We start from the raw sequence: 19,592 nt of genomic DNA on the forward strand, positions 1-19,592 counted from the left end.
TATTGATTGATTGATTGATGTCAAACCTTCCTTGAGTGTATATCTTCAAAAGTGGCATTCCTACAATAGTGAACCATTCTAACACTGTCACTTGTCACTACTTATCATTCTTTCTTTCTAAGACAGTACACCCAATAATTAATAACATTTTCCACTCTGATACATTTTCATAGGTAACAATGACGTGATGAAGCTGAACATGGGAGTCCATACCTATAACAATCATTGTAAAAGGAACATCACATAAGCTCATATGTTCAAGACCAGTTTTAGCAACATAGCAGGATCCTGTATCAGGCAATGTAATCAAATGTTAAAAATGTTTTAAAATAAGAAATGATGTAATCTAAACAAGAATTGATGATGATAACATATGGATACAAACAAATAAAACAATAAGACTATCCTTTATTCTGTCTCATCAGAAAACTCACATTTGACCTTTTTTTAATTTAAATTTAAATTAGAAACAAGGTTGCTTCACATGTCAATTCCAGGTCCCTCTCCGTTTCCCTCCCCTCCTCCCGTGCCCTCCCACCAACCCCCCAATATCCCCCCATTTTCCCAGGGAGGGTGAGGCCCTGCATGTGGGTGTCCATAGTCTGTCATTTCATCCAGGGCAGGGCCTAGACCCTCCCCTAAGAGTTCAGGTGAGAGTGTATCTCTCATTGTTGGATGGGAGTCCAAAGTCCATTTGTATACCCAGGATAAATACTGATCACATTTGACCTTGATTTTAGCAGGCATCCCTCTGGTTTTGTGATGGAAGACATCAGGAAGAATCCTGGGGATATCTGCTGTTGCTCATAGGTATGTAAGTGTGTAAGTTGATGACTGAGTCTTCTAGGGATCTGATGGAGAAACCTCTCAATAGTTTGACTGGTTTGGATTGCAGACTGAAACACAGACATGTTCTTTTTCTCCTTTTAGTTCACTTACTCCATTATTATTCATGTTACTTTTGTAAATTTTGTTTATAAAGTCAATTAATCTACAAGATCAGACAATGTAATATAATGTCTGAATTTGAGCTGTTCTGTTTCTCTGAAGGAAGGATGTCTTGTCTATACCAACATCAAAGAGCTATTTCAGAGCTCTCTCCAATTCTCCCTCAAAATATGTGTGAAACCATTATTTTGTAGAATAGTGACTCCCCAGTGAATCCTACACTGTCCTGACAATCATGTAGTTTACCACCCTGAAGATTTAACTACAAATACCTTTAATTGACACTGTTAAGCAAAACACTTGGAGCGCTGCAGTATGGCTGCTCAGGAAATGTCTGACTGCTGTACTGCTGGTGGCCTTCTTCCTCTAAAGTCTCAAAAGATTGCCTGTGGAAATAATTTGGCTGATTGTTGATGTAATGTCTGGTTCAATCAATCAATCAATCGGCAAATATTTGTGTAAAGGCTTGAACTATCAGTTCTGCTCCATTGACACACCCTTTTGCATTGGCCAATGTACTGTTCAGAGAAAGGTCAGAAAGCCCCTTGATTGACAACAGTGATTACATCCTACTGCTTCTGGCTCTTTCTAAATAGATACCAAATAATCCATCAACAAGCACTTATATTGTAGGTATGCATATGTATCGTCTGGTCTACTGAATCAATGGATCAACATTCATTATTATCTTCTTTTTCCTCCTTTTGCTTTGGACTTTGAAAATATGGTCTTACTTGCAACTCAGACAAGCCTCAAACTCATAACCAGACTTCTGATTAGTTACAGACAGGTACCACCATGCTCAGGATCTCTGTCCATCTTACATGTTTCTGTTCTTCCAGTAACAGATTATTATATTAATACATAGCATTTGCAAAAAGTATGTGTCTAATAAGGTGCTTTAATTCTTAACCTTACTAAAAATAATACTTTTCCCCCTTTCATTGCTGAAGGACCATACTTCTCTATCCTACTATAAAGGGATTAAGGATGTTGTCAATATGTACAATGCCCAAGTGGCACACACAATGCCATGGGTTTGATCTTAGCACTGCATAAAACTAAACATGATGGTGTATAATTTCAACACTTGGGAAGTAGAAGCAGGAGGGTTGGAAGTTCAAGGTCATCCCCAACAACCCAACAAGTTCAAGGCCAGCCTAAGTTGCATGAGACTGTCTCAAAGAACAAGAGAAAAAAACTAGAAAAGAAGGGAAGGAAGGATGGAGGGAATGAAGAAACAAAGAAAGGGAAGAAAGAAAGAAGAGTTGCTCATGGTAGTACACACTTTTAATCCCAGCACTCAGAAGTCAGAAGCTGTTGGATCTCTGAGTTCAAAGCCAGCCTGATCTACAGAGTGAGTTCCAGGACTACACAGAGAAACGGTCTTGAAAACTAAAACACAAAACAAATCAAAACAAACAGAAGAATGAAAACTGGCATACAGGCAGATTCTGTTTTGGAAATAAATAAAATTTTTTGATAAGAAGTAAAACTGTTTTTTTACTTCAAAATTAATATTTTCCATTTTATCTCAGTCTAAAGCAGAATTTGGAGCATGGTGCATTTCTCAGTCCTTTGCTCATATTCCTGGAATAGTCACCCAAAATTTAGAGTTTCCTTCAATTCCCCTCATCTCACAGGAATCGCCCTGGCACAAGTCTGGGCCTGACCCATATAACATCTCTTAGATTCATGGCTTTCAGAGAATGTTTGAGTCTTCTTTTCATTGCAGCATGGCTATGGACCTCTGAATTCCCGCAACTCATGATTGACCTTCACGTCACTAAAATCAAAGATATGTTCTCCTCTACGTGAGGCTCAATGATTATTGGAGAAGAGGAGGTAGTAAGAGTGTTAAGGACCTGCGATTGTGGATAACTATACGAGAACATTATTTTCTGGACACAGCAAGGTAACACTGGTTGTTATAGCTTACACAAATCTGTATTACATCCATAATAGAACAAACATCAGTGTAGAGTGGGAAAATGAGCACGCAATCCCGCTGTCAGCCATGGAGCTGTTGGAAATTGTTAGCTACAAGCAGAAAGAGAGTAAGTAAGAGTGTAGCCCCTGGTATGTCAGCCACACTACAGTATTAGACCACACATCCAAGAACATTCATGTAGCACAAATTAGTCTTGAAGGCAGAAAAAAAAGACTAAGTTAGATGGGTTGGGAAGTGGGGTGTATCTGGGAAGATGTAGAAGAGATGAAAATGATCAAAGTACATTATATGAAATTCTCAAAGAACTAACTAGATAGATAGATAGATAGATAGATAGATAGATAGATAGATAGATAGATAGATAGATAGACATGCAGGGAGAGAGAGAGAGACAGAGACAGAGAGAGAGAGAGAGAGAGAGAGAGAGAGAGAGAGAGAGAGAGAGAGAGAGAGAGAGAGAGAGGCCAAGTGATTTAGGAAAGTATTCTATGACTAAGCTGTACCCCATGCCTGCTGGAATTTGTGAAAATCCTATTTAAATAATCTTTAAAAAAACACTTCTCTTTGTCTTTGAATCCCCAGGAAATAGAACAATATAATGGTAAACAAAACCTGGAAGTGAGGTCAGATTATGTGATGCTGTAGTTTGGAGCCTGGGTATCCTCTCAGACTCATGTATCAGAACGGTGATTCCAGAGTGGCAGAGTTGGGGGGGTCTAGTGAGTTGCTTTAAGTAATGGCACATGGCATATGAGAGAGATTGTGTGAGTCTCATCTTTTCCTATTGCCCCCACTTTCAGTGTGACAATCATGAGGTAAGCAGTTTTGCTCTTTCCTAACTGTAGGTCCAAGAGCAACAAGGCTTATTGATCATGAACTGAAGATTCCCTACATGAACCAAAACAAATAGAGTCTCTTGTTAAGTTCCTTATCTCAGTTATATGTGACAGCAATGGAAAGGCCACACTCCTGATTCACTGCATGTATAACATCTTGCTTCATCCATGAGGTAAGGAAGACAATTGTAGGGGACAAGAGCTGGCTCAGCAGTTAAAGCACTTGTCCTGTAGGCAGCAGCCTGATGAACAGAGTTCACATCCCCAAGAACCCACATGAGTGCCAATGGTAGTACTAGCCTGCCTGTACTTCCGGCACTCAGGAGACAGAGATGACAAATCCCTTAAGTAAGTTGTGTAGCTAGACTGGCTGTACCAACAAGACCTGGATTTAATTGAGGAACCCTGCCTGGACACCTAAGAGATAGAACGCTTGAAGAAGACTTCCACATACATGCACACATGTCTGCATGTTCTCCCATGGCTGTAGATCTATACACATGCACATTCTTCCACATTTGCAGATATTCACAGGAAAGAAGAAAGAAAGAAAGAAGGAAGGAAGGAAGGGAGGGAGGAAGGAAAGAGGGAAGCAAGGAAGGAAGATAGCAGTAGTATATATGCATCATAGAATATATGGAGATATTTGATGAGTTTATGAAAGCAAAGACCTGAGGAAATAGCTAACATACTAGAGCCACAATTATTAGAGGCTATTAATTAGCTCCCTTCCTGTTTAGCATACAGCTAATTTTATCTTCTATGATCACAATCTTTTTCATTAGTAACTATGCCTCCCACTGAACTTAAAAGTCAACCCCAGTCGCACCTCTCCATCACAGGTCCTTTCTTTGAGATCTCAGTCATCATGTCCAACTTTCTTTTCTATATATCTACTTTGATGGCTCACACACCTCTTAAGTGCAGCTTCCCTCTTCTACCTGGTTTCCTTTGTACAAGGAAGCACACATATTTCATGTGCTGCTTGAACTAGAATACGAAGAATAACCTTCTGTGATGTTGGCACTGGTATTCAAGTCCCGAGATGTCATCATCCCATCTATCTTTATAACTATGTTATTCAGACCTTGTAAATAGCTATCACATGCCATATGGACTATTGTTGTAGTCTTCAACAGACTTGCTTCTCAGCACTCTGACGTCTTTAACTCTGTTGTCTCTGTATCTAAGAGAACAGTCTTTCCAGAGGTGATGAGGTTGTATGCTTAGAGAACCCTGTTTTTTTGGTTTTTTGATCTTTCATAGTAAAGACGGGCTAACTCCTTGGCTGAACTCAGAAGACACACGGGGCTCAGTTTTAAGTTACCCTGAGCTTTCTTTTGCTTGCACTGCCATTGTTTTATATTATGAAAATTATTCAGTCTACTCAGTTCAGGGCCTGTCCACAAGCCTCATCTGTTCCTGCTTTGTGTGGAGTCTTTACTGTGGCATCACGTGCTCAGGAAAGCATCCTCTGATCTTCATGACCATATATGTTTTATATCCCTCTTGTTTCCGATGCTTAACATGACTATATCTGTATATTCCTCATGACACTCTTTGATTGTGCCTGTCTCATAACAAACTGCAAATTCTGTGTGGCTATACCTTCAAGAGGAGACAATGTTGCAACTAGGATTTCACATACAGACATTTTATAGCCATGAGATGAATGACCTTTACACTTAAGTTCTCTGAATCCAACTCTGTGACTATAGAATAATGCCTGGAACAGTATGCATCTCATTTTGTAGAAGAGTTACCTGTGTGATATGTACAAGCTAGTTACAGCAGAGTTGTTAATAACTCTGATTAAACCCTAGTATTCTTGAGTAGACACAGCCACAGAAATTGAAGTCAAATGAACTAGAGATTTGTTAGACAACTCATTACTTGACTGACACAACTGCAGGAAGAAAGCATCCCAGAACATTCTATCCTCTTAATATTTCTTACAATGCAACACCTGAGTCCTCCATACTCACACATCAACACTGTAGGACACAAAAATGACAGGGTGACTTTTATTAACTGTGCCACATTTGCATTCTAATATAGAGTTTGTATTTGAATGCTTTCTTCCCTAAAGAAGGGGCTGTTTCAAATTATGATGACTAAACGCAGAATACAGATACTCCCAAAACCACAGTAAGGGAACAAGCTGGGAACTACATTATTTTATCTTCAGAATGGCCAGAAATGTTTCAATCTTCCCTCTTTTGAAGACTTCATAGAGAAATACTATGTGGTTGACTTTACAAAAAAGAAAGAAAAATTAAGAAATAAGAAAAAAAGATAGAAAGGAAGGAAGGAAGAAAGAAAAGAAAGAAAGAAAGAAAGATCCCTAGCCTTTTCTTCTGAATTTTGTAACCATATCACAATGCCTAAGACGAAATAAATTTTTTTCTGGCATTGAAGTTCAAATGTCAAGACAATAAATTTTTTCCATTACAAAATGATGACTGCCTGGAAAATAACTGTCCTATTAGTATAGGATATTTTTAAGCCTTTGGACAGTTCATTTGAATGGCCACAAGAGAGCAGTAACAAATTAAAGCTTGGTCAGTGACTCACAGTCACACTAATGTGGGCTTTTTGCTATTAGGAAAATTTGAAAGCCAGATTGACCGATTTTGCTCATAGACTTGAGGAGAAAGTCCAGGACTCCATTCTTTCATGTTAAAGCTATTTAGTCAAGAAGGGCAATGTTGACACCATCAGTTGATTACCAGAAAGAACCTTGAGTTAGAGCTCCCAAGAAACCCAAGTTCACGCACGAAAATGGAAAAATATTCTCACCTAGAGCACAGGGAAATCTTGAGAAGTTACTAGCCTGTACCTGTGGAATATGCAAGATGTAAAGGTATGTGGAGACCTGGGCATCTTTTAGGGCATGTCAGCAACCAGAAGCATTTTAAAGCTCTAATTCTTCTTGTAGTCTAACTGTTGTATGAAGTGGTATATGAGGAGACTGTAGATACTTCTTAAATCCCCTTCTCTAATTTCTACATATTCTGCCCTCTTTGCTCATAGTAACTTTGCCAGGTGGGACATAGTATCTTGGACACCAAAATTTTAAAACTGAATTTAAAAACAACATGTATTCATAGAGGACTAACCATAGCATTATTATATGAGATACTGTTATGAATCATTTCAAGAAAAGACTAACAACTTATAAAAAATAAAATATAATAAAATTATTCCAAGCTCATCTAAAGCAGAATAACAATTGCTATGCAAGTCGTAATTAATCATGCTTAAACATTAAACAGCAAAATGCAAGTTAAAATGGCAAGTTTTGTTTGAGCAAATAAGCACAGTCTGGAAACAACCATGATGCTTTGTATTAACAGAAAAACGGCATACAACACACAGAGCAGATGTGGAAGCAACCATCCAAAAGACAAGTTAGAAAAATGATGTAGGATAACAAATTATACAATGTGAATTTCCTTTAACTTGGTCATTTTCTCACTGGGAATCAATGCTGTGGAAATGATAGAAAAGTTAAATTTAGAGGATTCAATATAAAAGAGAATAAGAAAACTAAAAACTATGTCTAAAACAAAAATAAGATGGTAAAAAAGATATAGGGCTAAAGTTGGACTTTGATGAAAGACATTGAAAATATTATAAACATATATGTGCTGGCACTGAAAACATGGGATGCATTTTAATTCATAGTAAATTTGAAAACATCCTAAGTGATTCAACATAGAGGAAGAACCTGTGGTTGGTCATATAGGAAAATATCTGCATATAATTTTCAAAGTAGCAATTACTTCTGGGTATGAGCCTTAAAATGATGTGTGTGTGTGTGTGTGTGTGTGTGTGTGTGTGTGTCTGTTTATGTGCTTCATTTTCTTGTAGAAGTTGAGACTTTTGTTTCCTTGCTTGCTTTGGTTTTAAAACAATATGTTACTTTCAATTTCAATAAAAACACACAAAAATATATTTCTATCTTCTAGAAAATCCTCAGAGAATCTTAAAAGTTAGTTTAGCAAATTCAGGAAAAGGTTGAAATTTGATCTCCACATATCAAGTGACAGCAAAACATATTAATGAAATACAGCACATGTACTTTATAGTTTCTTAATATTATGAAAGAAAAATACATATTGAAATTTTTCCAGAGTAACTATGGATGATATCTACAGTCAATCATATAGGCTACTTTTAAAATAAGCTCAAACATACGTTTATACTTTTGAATGTAAAAACTTTTGCTTTCCCAAAAACACAAGCTCTTTCTTACCATTTTACTCACGAACAAGCCAGTGACCTGGCAGTTAACCCATTTAATTATTTTCTAGATGTTTTAACTGACCATATGCTCATTAGTTTTCAGTTCTATAGTTAAGCTGTTACTAATGTAATGAAATACATTTCAAAGGGAACTTTACTTAATGTGGCCTCTGTCTAGTTAAGCATAGCTTCCCTTCTCATAAGTCAGAATGTAGAAAATAATTTCATATTTTGAAAAATTATGCTTTTCAACATAACACATGAACAGTTATTATTTTTAACCAAGTTTGAATTACCTATATATATTTTAAAAAATGAATTATCACATATTTCTTATGAAGCTACTAATATATCCGACTTAAACCAACACTGCAAGATACATATGATTACTTTCAATTTATGATATTAAACTAATCATAGTAAGCACAACCCTTTGTCTATTAGAACTTTAGTGAAGCTGGAAAGAATCCCATGAGTAAGCTCTATTACTCTTACAGGAATTAGTGTTTCCTCAGAAGAGATGTGTTCCTCCAGTTAACCACATATGGGAGTACAGTTTCTTATATTGTGGAACCCTCCTAGACAAGAAAAAAATATTATTTTCTTCCTGATTAAAATGTTAGGGAATAAGAATCAGACCATGATGGTGGAACAAGGCAGGTAGACCAGTAGGCCAGTTTGGAGTCTTCTTCTCTGCTTCTCCCAGATGGAGTGAATAAGTTGAGGTTCTTGTTCATGTGTTTGTGTTCTCTTGTTTCTAGTCTGCGGATCAGATCCAATCTTCTCACTGACTTCCTTAGTTGCCCCAAAGAATTTTATCTTTCTCAGGAAAAAGCAATGGTGTCATGGAGATATGAGACCACACAAGGAAATAAATGCCACTGTTTTATCTATCACAACTGAAAATGTAGTCTTAAGCTGCCAAATAAATTTTACTTGGTAGCCATAGCTGCCTTGGAGACAGGACAGAGAGGTAGCAGTGCTGTCATATTTAGCAAATACATTAGTCATCTTCAGTCCTCCTAATTAAAGGAGTTACTTCTCCTTACAATGGCCTTTGATTTTCTTGATAAAAAGCTTCTTAGAATTTTGAGGATCTCTGATTCTTAATGCAATCTCTGCCCATCTGTCCTTTCTGTTTCCTGAATTTCCCAGCTTTTGTTCTGCATACATTTTTGTACTTTTACTCAATATGATGAAAACTAGAATTACATTTGAATTCCCAGAAACTCTGAAAGGAAGGATAAGAAAGGGATCAGTCATTAAGGATCTTATTTTGTAAACATGAGAACCTGAGTTGATGTCTAGAATCCACCACAGAAGAAAAGTCAGTAAAGCCACATATAGGAAAGCAGAGTCATGTGAATCCCTGGAGACTAACGGCCAACAACTCTCAATCTCCAGTCAGGTGATAGTCCCAATTTCCTGAAAATGTAATTGACAGCTCCTGAGGAAAGATATCAGAGTGTGTCCTGTTGCCACTACATGGACCTGGATACAAATATATGTATCCATGTACACAAACACATACACAGCCAGAGAAGCTATTGGAAGTAGAGAGCTGTTGGAAGCTATTGGAAGTGAAGGGCTGTTGGGACAAAGGAAGTCTTTGTCTCAGTGATATACTTCCTGATAAGTTACACATCTTCCTGTAGAAAGCTCCACACCAATGCCCATGCTGGCTAGGAGAGAGGGAGGGAAAGAAGAATGGAGGGACGGAGGGACAGAGTTACGGAGGGAGGCCTAAGGGAAACTAAAATGAGCACACACATGGAAACAGCCAGTAGGCAGGAACGTGAAGATGCAAAAGAGAAGGAGAGAAGGGTGTGAGTGGGATAAGAGTTGGAAATAAGAAGAACTTCCTTCCGTTGCAGTATACACTTAGCATTAACTCTGCCTTTTAAAGGAAGTCTATGAACATGTCCTTAAAGCTATTCTTTGAAGCAACCATGGAAGAGACTTCTGGAAAAATACCAGGATTGTTTCGATCTCTTTGTTTGAACATCCCTCATCTTCAAAGGAAACATGGTTTGTTTTTATAATTTTTATTTAAATTAAAAACAATCTTTTTTACATACCATTCTCAGTTCCTTCCTTGTCTCTCCTGTCCTTCCATGCTCCTCACCCCCCCATCACGCTCACCCTCATCCACTCCTGAGGGAGGGTGAGGCCTCTCATAGAAACATGTTTGCTACATGGAAACAAGTGTCATTACTAACTCTTCCCTCTGTAAGTTAAGAAACCTGTCCTTTTTTTCTTTTAGTGGAGTTACTAATAATGTAAGCATGAGACTTGTAGTACATTGATAATAAAATATCAAATGACTTATTGTGTCAACACTGATTAAACACCTATCATATTTTAAAGTTCTCTGGCTAGGCTACAAAATAGATTAAATAAATTCAGGTATCTGTCAATAATAAAGGCAGTTATGAGAATAAGTGAATGAAGACGACAGAGCCCTGAGTTAGTTGTGATCGATGGAGGTTCTGTTCACAGACTTTTTTTGGTCACAAGGTTTGGTTTCTTTTCTTTTTTCTTTTTTCTTTTTCTTTTTTTTTTGTTTTGTTTTTTTTTTTGTTGTTGTTGTTGTTTTGGTTTTTCGAGACAGGGTTTCTCTGTGTAGCTTTGTAGCCTGCCCTGGCTATGCATGACCAAACTGGCCTCAAACTCACAGAGATCTGCCTGCCTCTGCCTCCCGAGTGATGGGATTAAAGGCATGTGCCACCAACGCCAGGCAATTGTTTGGTTTCTAATCTGCCTGCTGGGTGGCTATGCCATACAAGCTATGGCTCACAAAATTCTTGTATTGGGAAGAGTATAACCTTGTATAGAAATATAAAAATAAGCTGGTGACAGACCCAGGCAATGTCAGGAACCATAAACATCATGAAGAACAAAAATGAAGTAGTAACGAATTCCAAAGGGTTTCTTTAAGTACTGAGAAGTGTTTTCTGAGATGATACAATGGACCAGCTTGAACTCAAAGGACAAGTGAGAAGTAGTTAATGTGATGAGGCATGAGACAAGTATTTCAGGAAGAGGTAAAAAGTCAGCTCAAAATTTTCCAGACTGGTCCAGGAAGAAGGCATTCTGCATAGAATTCAATATGAAACAGGAAGAGTAATGAGGATTAACTTGAGTCAAAATGGCACAGACCAGGTCATGTCAGGCTTTTTTAACATCTTGGAAAGGAGCCTTTCAGAGTGTCATGAGTAGCATCTGGGGATTCTAGCAGGAGCCAGAATCAGGGCTAGAATGAGCTCTATCCATTTTCAGGCACCTTTAAGGTTTGTATGTGGATAAATAATTAAGGGATAACACAGGAGGGTAGGATTACTGTTGGAAACTGTATTGTAAGTAGGTTGTAGAAAGATCAGATTTATCCCATGATATCAGGCAGGATGGAGACTTTCTGGGTTGTGTGGAGTTCTCTTCTGTAGTGTCCAGTATATTGTTTTTCAAACTTAACTTGCTGGTGAGAAATCAAAAACCTGAAACAGAGAAGTCACAGCCCTACATTAGAAAAGCACTTTCTTCAGTTCTACTCACCCTGATTTTTCCTAACTTAAGAGCAACTTACAGGACTGTCAATCTTCCCTGCCACTGCCACTGCAGGTAAAAGGGGGGGGGTCTCTGGTTTATTAACATGGGAAATGGAAGGTGTAGTGCTTATAGACACAGGTATTATGCCTGGATTTTAGTAATGTAATGTAATGTAATCAGAACCACATTGCTTTGTAACAGGAAATCTGGGATGCTAAGAACTGTGAGGTGGAGATTTACCAAGTGACCTAATCATGCAAAGAAGACATCAAACCTCAGTAACAGATATTTTTACTCTTCAGACTGCAGAGTAGACACTGGGTTCCTGCCCAGTACAGATCACAAAGCACACAATTACCCTGGCTCCATGTTTCAGCAAAGAGTTTTCCTTCAATGTGCCAGATATTGTTAGGAACACAAAGATCCCTGTTCATAAACACTAGGTTTTATACAGATCCAAAGGCACATGTTTATTTGTGTGGTCAACGGCCTGCATACTTTAAGAATCATGTAAATAATAAAGTTAAACTACTTTATTTGGTATGAGTGGAATTGATGGGCCAATAATCAGACGCGTTTGTGGGCGCATGCATCTGAACATGTGCTATTGATGAGAAACTGAACTCTGCATGTGAAAGGATTCGTGAAGCCTACTTCACATCTTTCCTTAGCTGAGTGGAGGATAGAATGACAGACTGTCTTCTAAAGGTGACAGTTACTTCTCAGCAATGCTTCTCAGTGAAGACAAGGCAGAGGTTACATTCAGTAAGATCTGGAGTGGGAAATATCTTAACAGTAAACGTTGTCAGAACATTTGATGATTCCTTAGGTCCTACCATGGGTCAAAAGTCAGTAGGTGAAAATGAAGAAAACTTCCCTCCCATGTGAGTCTTATGAAGAAAGGGACTAAACTAAAAGGATGGAAGGATGAAAACAACAAACAACAAGCAAAATCAGCTTCACTGTCACTGAGCCCACGGTAAGCAGACACAGCAGTATGCACAGCCTTCCTCGAAAGGCCTCACAATCAACTGGGAGTCCATTTCAATTGAATGTAGTGATTTATTTCCAATTCAGTGTGTCCTGGCTTTCTTGTCCACAGTAACCAAAAGCCCAAAGTCAGAACACTGCTCATGGCAGAGAGCTGAGCCCAGGCTAAAGATGTTGCCAAAATTATCAACCAGTGTTTTCAAAGTTCTAAACAAAATCAACACTCTTCATGTTTTCTATGCTTTTGGCAAAAGAAAGTTAATAACTGCCCAAGATAGGGTCTGTTCCTTTGCTGGTTTCTGACTTTTAAAACCATTAAGACATAATTTTATATGTCTATTTTTCTAGAATTAAGCCAAAGATAGGTTAAAATGGCATACAAAAAAACTCAAAACTTTCTGATTTTTGCAAATCATGGCGGGACACTCACTGAATTTTGCATCTACCTGTGTGCAGTGCTGGGCGCCTCCAGCCCATCGTGTCTCAGAGCCTTGAATGAAACCCCAGAGGAGAATGCAGCATTAGTTTTGCTGGAAGTGACATATTGTTCAGGAGCTTAGTCTGTAACTCTAACTTCAGGGAATTTTTGATGTCTCTTCTGTCCTCCCAGGCACCTGCACTCACAGGCATTTACCCACACAGATATACACATACACAATTGTTTTGGAAAGCTTTTTCATGGACTGACCACGGCTTAACTCTTTTTGTTTGAGAGAGAATGGAAGAAAATTTGTTTAATAAAATGCACTGATAAAATTTGTTCTCTCTCCAACCCATATACTGATAGAAATTTATTCTAACCATAAAAATCTTGACCTAATAGGAAGATGTTGCACATAATGGGAAAGGGAACTTTTGTTTTACTGGGTTCATCCAGAGTGTAGCATGTGATCTAGTATCTGCTGGACATGAAAGTGAGTTTTATCAATAAAATTCAGATAGAAGTCACAGAAATGAATAATTAAGGGTTGGTTACAGAAAATACCATTCTACACAATTTCGAGTTATATAGTTGATATTAATAAAATATAGACTAAGAGTTTTCCTGTAAGTGATTTTGTTACTAAGATGATACTCATGATTCATTCATGATTTATCTGTCATCATTGTTTGTACATTTTAAAATGTACTGTAGATTAAATAAAAGAAGCTTGTCTTAACCCTAATTAGAAATAATTGCTACCTAGCCTGCATTATCATTCAATAATCTAAAATATTTTAGGTTTCCTACTATTTAAAAATATCTTTAGCATGTACTCTTTTTACTTTCATGCTTGGATAAACAGATTGATTTACAGATTTGGAAATTTACACAAAACTTTGTGAAATAAGAATCTTTTTTCTTAAAGTCCAAAAACAGTTATTTATCTAATTAAGTGCAGAATTATTTACTATGGGTCAGAATAAGTTAACTTAAGTAACCTTAAAAATTTAGTGTAGAATTACATTTAAGAATACTTTACTTAAACTAGGCAATGGTGGTGGTTCATGCCTTTAATCCCACACTCTGGGGGCTAGGGAGCGGGGAGGAGACAGGGTGGGTCTCAGTTTGAAGCCAAGTTGGTCTACAGAGTGAGTTCCAAGATGATACATAGAGAAACCCTGTCTCAGAAAAAAATATATTACTTAGTTTAAGGTATTGTTAAATTATTTAAAAGAACATTTAGTTTAGTGTTACTATCTTTGCAAGTAGAAAGGGAATTCAGTTTTAATGCCTAAATCCAGTGTTGAAGTAAGTAGTATCTTTATATAATTTCACTGTGGCTAGAGGTGAGGGTCATTCTTTTCATGAAAAGGTGCCAGTGTAAAGTCGAATGAAATTCAAGTACTCGTTCAGTTGTTTATTTCCAAAGTGGTTTGAGAACAGCTTCTCTCACATGAGCATTTTCTGAACAGAGCTTTTGTTACTTCCATTTTCAGTTCTGCACTTGCAGTGTAGATGCTCTGAGCTATAGGTAACTCACTTGTGCACCATCGTCCAGTTCAAGGATGCTGCACAGCCTTCCTGGACTATAACAGGGTTCACATTTATTACCGATAATTCCTAAGAACTATTTTCCTGACCCTACATCTAGATGTATGCCATTTGTGAAATTAATATGGGCTGGGGGTGAGTTGATAACCTGTTTTTTGTTGTTCTTTGTTTGTGCATTAGTGAATCTCTGCCTAAGATTCCTTATTTATTTTTAAAACCACAAAATGACCACCTCAAAACCCCATCATTTCTTTCAGCTGTTTTGTGCAACTAAATTGCAACAATGAACATCATCTTTAAAAGCATATAGTATGGTCTATTAGATTCTCCCACTGGGGCACTGTTTCTCACTACCCAGCCACACACACCTTCTGCAACATTTAGAAAGCATCTTTATATTTGTGGTGGTATATGCTTTAAGTCGTCTCAATTTTCTTTACCAAACCAATATACATATACAAATGTTGCATTGTCATTGCACACAATGGTCAGAACTGACCTCAACAATGGGATTGTTGTTGCAGTGGCTCCATTTGAAAAGTCTTTTTTTTTTCTCAGCAGCTGCTTCTGACTTCAGTGTGGAAATGCTATTTCCAAGCACATCCATGAATTATGTAGAGCTCCTGGCTAAAGATTCTTTTGCTCCTGCTTTTCAAAACACTGATTTTAAAACATTGTCCTTAGGAAAAGAAAGCATATTATGCCCATGTATCTACATAAATAGAGTTCTCCAGAAACGCCTCAATCTCACAGGGTGTTTCATTAAAGATGGCATTGCTCAATGAAGGCTGGAAGTTGGATGGGGTTTTGCTGTATTCTCTCTCTCTCTCTCTCTCTCTCTCTCTCTCTCTCTCTCTCTCTCTCTCTCTGTCTGTGTGTGTGTCTCCCTCTCCCTCTCTCTCTCCCTCCGTCTCTCTCTCCCTCTCTCTCTCTCTCTCTCTCTCTCTCTCTCTCTCTCTGTGTATGTGTGTGTTTGTGTGTGTGTGTGTGTTTCAGTGTTGAAAATTAGGTAAAAAATCAGAACTTTACACAAGCAAGGAAAGCACTCTATCACAGAGCAATGGTATCCCCAAGCTCCATTAGTGGTTTATTAAAACAAACTACTGTAAAATTGAAACAGTAAAGAATAATTTTGGCCTTGTTGGAATTATATATAGAATGAAAACAAAGTCTTCAGATTGTTTCTAAGCAAGAATCATAGGGGTGAATCGGCTCTCCAAAATGTTGTCAACTCCACTGTTCAAACAGTTAAGTGTTATTATAGAGTCACGTTCAGGACAGCTCAGCTCATCGTTCTGCTTACAAAGATCGTCTTCATTGAATTTATAGAAAGATATTCATTACTTATTCTGCAAAGAAAGGGGTGTTAAAAAGTCACTAACAATTCAAGGCAAAATAAATAATTTAATCAACTATCAACTATTTCCAGTAAGACTGCTCCCACAGATTCTCCTCTGCAGACATGTTCTTTCAGGACTGGGGAAGGAGGCGTCACCTGGGTGGAATGACACAAAGGAAGCACGATAGGCTTCAGCTTGCTTTTTTCATCTTTTCATGCTTGCTTTTCTGCCCTTTCTTGCTTCTATTCCCGTGAGGTGCTTTGTGTTCCCCTGAAATTTTGACATTTGCACAGTTCGGATCAAAGGAAGCCTCTAGGAATAATCTGGTTTTACTATTGGACTCGCTGCAGATAATTCATGCCCTGTAGACACAGCCCACTTTTCAAAATAAAATCTGACAATGTTTAGTTGTGAGTTTCAGTTGCACATTCCCAAACAGCAAGGCACTGTGATGGAGTTTTATAGTGTCTAGGGGGAAAACGCATAAGATAACCCTTTCTCCACCAGGTTTCTTACGTTAAAAAGGCGAGTTTCTAAAAGTAAACTTGGCGTTGTGAAAGAGTCATCAAACACAAACTCGTGGCTCCTGGGTGCAAGCTGCCTCCATTAAGACAAATGCTTAATAATTTGTTTCTATTCTAAACATTTAATCAGTTTACTGTACTTGAAGAATTAAATCTTTCTCTTCTGATTGTTCTTTCATTCCTTAGTGAACACTAACTGGGAGAAGATCTGAGAGAAGGCAGAATTATTACCTAAGAGAGTCGATTCAGTCATCATCTTGAAGCATTGAAATAAAATGTAAGCTCATGTGTTTGCAGATTATGTTTAAGAAAGCCCACTTTAAAATGTATCTCTTATGATTTAGCTACAATGATTGCCTCACTATATATTAATAAACTATACAATCTTTCTTAATAATTAAAGGTAACAATCTGTAGTACTACAAAACACTTTACTGCCTTGTAAAAATAGAACACACAAATCACATTTTAACTTGTCACTATCAATATTTTAGTATGAGTTTCAATTTTTTGTTTGTTTGTTTGTTTAGGGTTTTCTAGACAGGGTTTCACGGTGTAGACATTGCTGTCCTGGAACTCACTTTATATACCAGGCTGCCCTTAATTGAGTTTAAATTTTTATATCTTAACAAGTTTTAAGAAATTCTGTGTAATATCTTGAAAATGAAGTTTTGAAAGCATTCGGACTTTTTACAAATGGTTTTAAAAATAACACTAGAAATGTTCTTTTGAATTTTTTGTTTATGCTTACATGTGTCTATGTGTGCATGTGTATGTGATGTATGTATAGATGCTCAGAAGGTCCTGCCAGGCAGAAGGTACCCTGGAGCTGGATCTACAGGCAGCTATGAGCTGGAAACCGAACTCAGGTCCTCTGGAAGAGCTGCAAGCTCCTTTACCCACAAAGCCACCTCTGCAGTCCCCTTAACCACGGCCGTCCTCATTCAATCCTATCACTAACATTCAAATCATTTAAAGTTCAGAGTGTTAAACTAAAAATGTAGCGATTAGGCATTTAAGTGTTAAATTATTACTCAAAAATCTATTCATTTGTCATCTCTTTCCATCACAGAATGATATAGTGTAATAATAATCTTAGAGAACAATATAGAAAGTCCTTTATTATTATTATTATTACTATTATTATTATCATTATTATTATATTGGTTCTTGTTCCCAGATGAGCAAAACAGGAAGTAAAATTTGTTTTTCTGAACTAATTTGAAATCTTTCTTCAAGGGCTGGCTGACCCATATGTTTTGTGTGTTTGAATTTTATCTGTGTGTTCATTTGGTATGTTTGGTGTTGGGGAGAGGATATGGTAGTGACTTCCTACAATTTAAAATCATTTTTAAATGTACTTATTCTAAAATTGCCAACGATAAAATAAAAAATAACAGGCAAATATATATCAGCAAAATTTAGAACCTTATGTGATCTTTGGAACAAAACACTATTTCCCCCAAAGTGGTTTTACAAATAAGACAGAACACATGTTGAGTAAAACACAGCTTCCACAAAGATAGCATTATCATACAGGCAATGGTTATTCAATGGGTATTATTCATATCCTTTTCTACTTAACTGCAAATATTTTCTAATGCCAAATAATAGTTCATTTATTTAGACTTAATCTTTTAAACATTTTATGTACATTTAGCAAAGAAATTGTTTATATGATATTCTATGACTCATGACTAACACTGTATGCTTTTGTTTTTTAAAGGAAAAAAACAGTTCTGTGCACCATTGGTCTGTATTTATAGAGCATTTTTATTGTGAAGTTTGCATGTAGAGCTTCAGGAATGCTGGAGAACAATACTGAGCAGTGTGGAGCAGTATTGTTAGTGGAGTCTTTTCTATTGAATTTTTAAGATGCTGTAAAATGAGATATGTGAGCAGCTCCTCTGGACACCTTTTCCCATCATTGTGTTAATATCAATCGCTCACTTCCACCATTTCTCTTGGTATTAAATAGAAACTCTGGTTCCCACTGCCTTGATTGGAGGGCTTATAAAGTCTAGCAGGGTTGATAACCCTAATGAGATTAAGCATTGTGATTTTATGATGGCTAACCCAAACCTGCAGCCTCTAAGACTGTCTCTAAGACAAACCTGCAAAGGTACAGGAAGGTGCCTTACACCCTTTTCTTCTTTTGGCTCAGAGCTTCTCTCCCTAGTAAGGGCCGCCTTGGAGACTCGGTGAGAAAATGATGAGTGACTTCATGCTAGTGCGGTGGCGCAGACTCTTGCCCTGGCAGAACTAACTTTTGCCAGATGGCAAAGCTAATGCTTTTCTGTACAAAGCATGGCTCATGATCACTTACCACATGCACTGATTGCCAGGACTGGCCGGATCTGCTGGGAACTGGCAGGGCTCAGTGTGGGTGGAAAGGGAGATCTGTAGAAACGGGTGTTTTATGTCAGGTTCTTCTGCTGGAGTTATCTAGAGCTGCTTGAAAAAAACTTCAGTTCTGCTCCTTCATTTCCCACAAAAAGAAACTCAAGTGCTAAAAATCATTAGCGCTCCTGTTTAAGAGTCATGGGAATCAGATATTAAACTCTCCCTTCATTTGTATATGAGGGTGCTGGAGCAGTTCTTGGCCAGAAGAGCTATGACTCATCACTGGGAGTTCTAATGTCTTGCTACATTCTTATCCTCACTAGTCGTTGACAGTTACCTATCACCAGATGAGCAGAAATGGCACGTTCTGTTCTCTATACTCCCTATAGTAATCCTAGACAAACGGCAGGGGCAGAGCATCCCTGGCAAATGTCCTCTCAGCACAGAGAAGCACCTATAAACTAATTATCTCCCAGAACCGTTCATCTTGCATTTACTGCCCTTGCTTCTATTAATCTACCAGCAACCTAGATAAGCCAGTCTTCTCATTGACTCAGAAACTCAGCCTCCTCCCCACTCCATGTACTGCTGCACTTTCCTGCTCTGCCATCCAACACTTAACATTGAATTTTAATATAAAACTAATATCTTGTAGCCAAGCTATTATAAACACATAAAAACTAAGTTACAAGTAGCTGGAGGTAATCTAGTGTCATTACACATATTACTGTGTATTTTCACTTCACTGGGTGATAATATTTAATTTCAAAGAAAATGTCATATGTTATTTTTTCTAAGAAACTGTTTATTCTGTAACATATAAAAACATACTTTCGAGAACTTCCTAGAAAGGGCTTTAGCTGCAGCAGAGTTACCATGGATAACAGGCAG

General features: G+C 37.6%; 1 long non-coding RNA gene across 3 annotated transcripts in view; it reads left to right on the top strand.

Moving 5' to 3' along the window:
• Positions 1-6,372: 6,372 nt before the first annotated feature.
• LOC121143222 overlaps positions 6,373-19,592 on the top strand; it is a 28,710-nt gene continuing 15,490 nt past the window's right edge. For 2 of the 3 annotated variants that reach the window (XR_005880410.1, XR_005880411.1), the window contains exons 1-2: positions 6,373-6,598; positions 16,545-16,635. This is a non-coding gene — a long non-coding RNA (uncharacterized LOC121143222). Of the gene's footprint in view, positions 6,599-12,358; positions 12,509-16,544; positions 16,636-19,592 lie in introns of all 3 variants that reach the window. The other variant, XR_005880412.1, reaches the window with a different exon arrangement.

Source organism: Mesocricetus auratus, unplaced genomic scaffold, assembly GCF_017639785.1.
Source record: "Mesocricetus auratus isolate SY011 unplaced genomic scaffold, BCM_Maur_2.0 Super-Scaffold_100011, whole genome shotgun sequence".
In the NCBI taxonomy this organism is placed as follows: domain Eukaryota; kingdom Metazoa; phylum Chordata; class Mammalia; order Rodentia; family Cricetidae; genus Mesocricetus; species Mesocricetus auratus.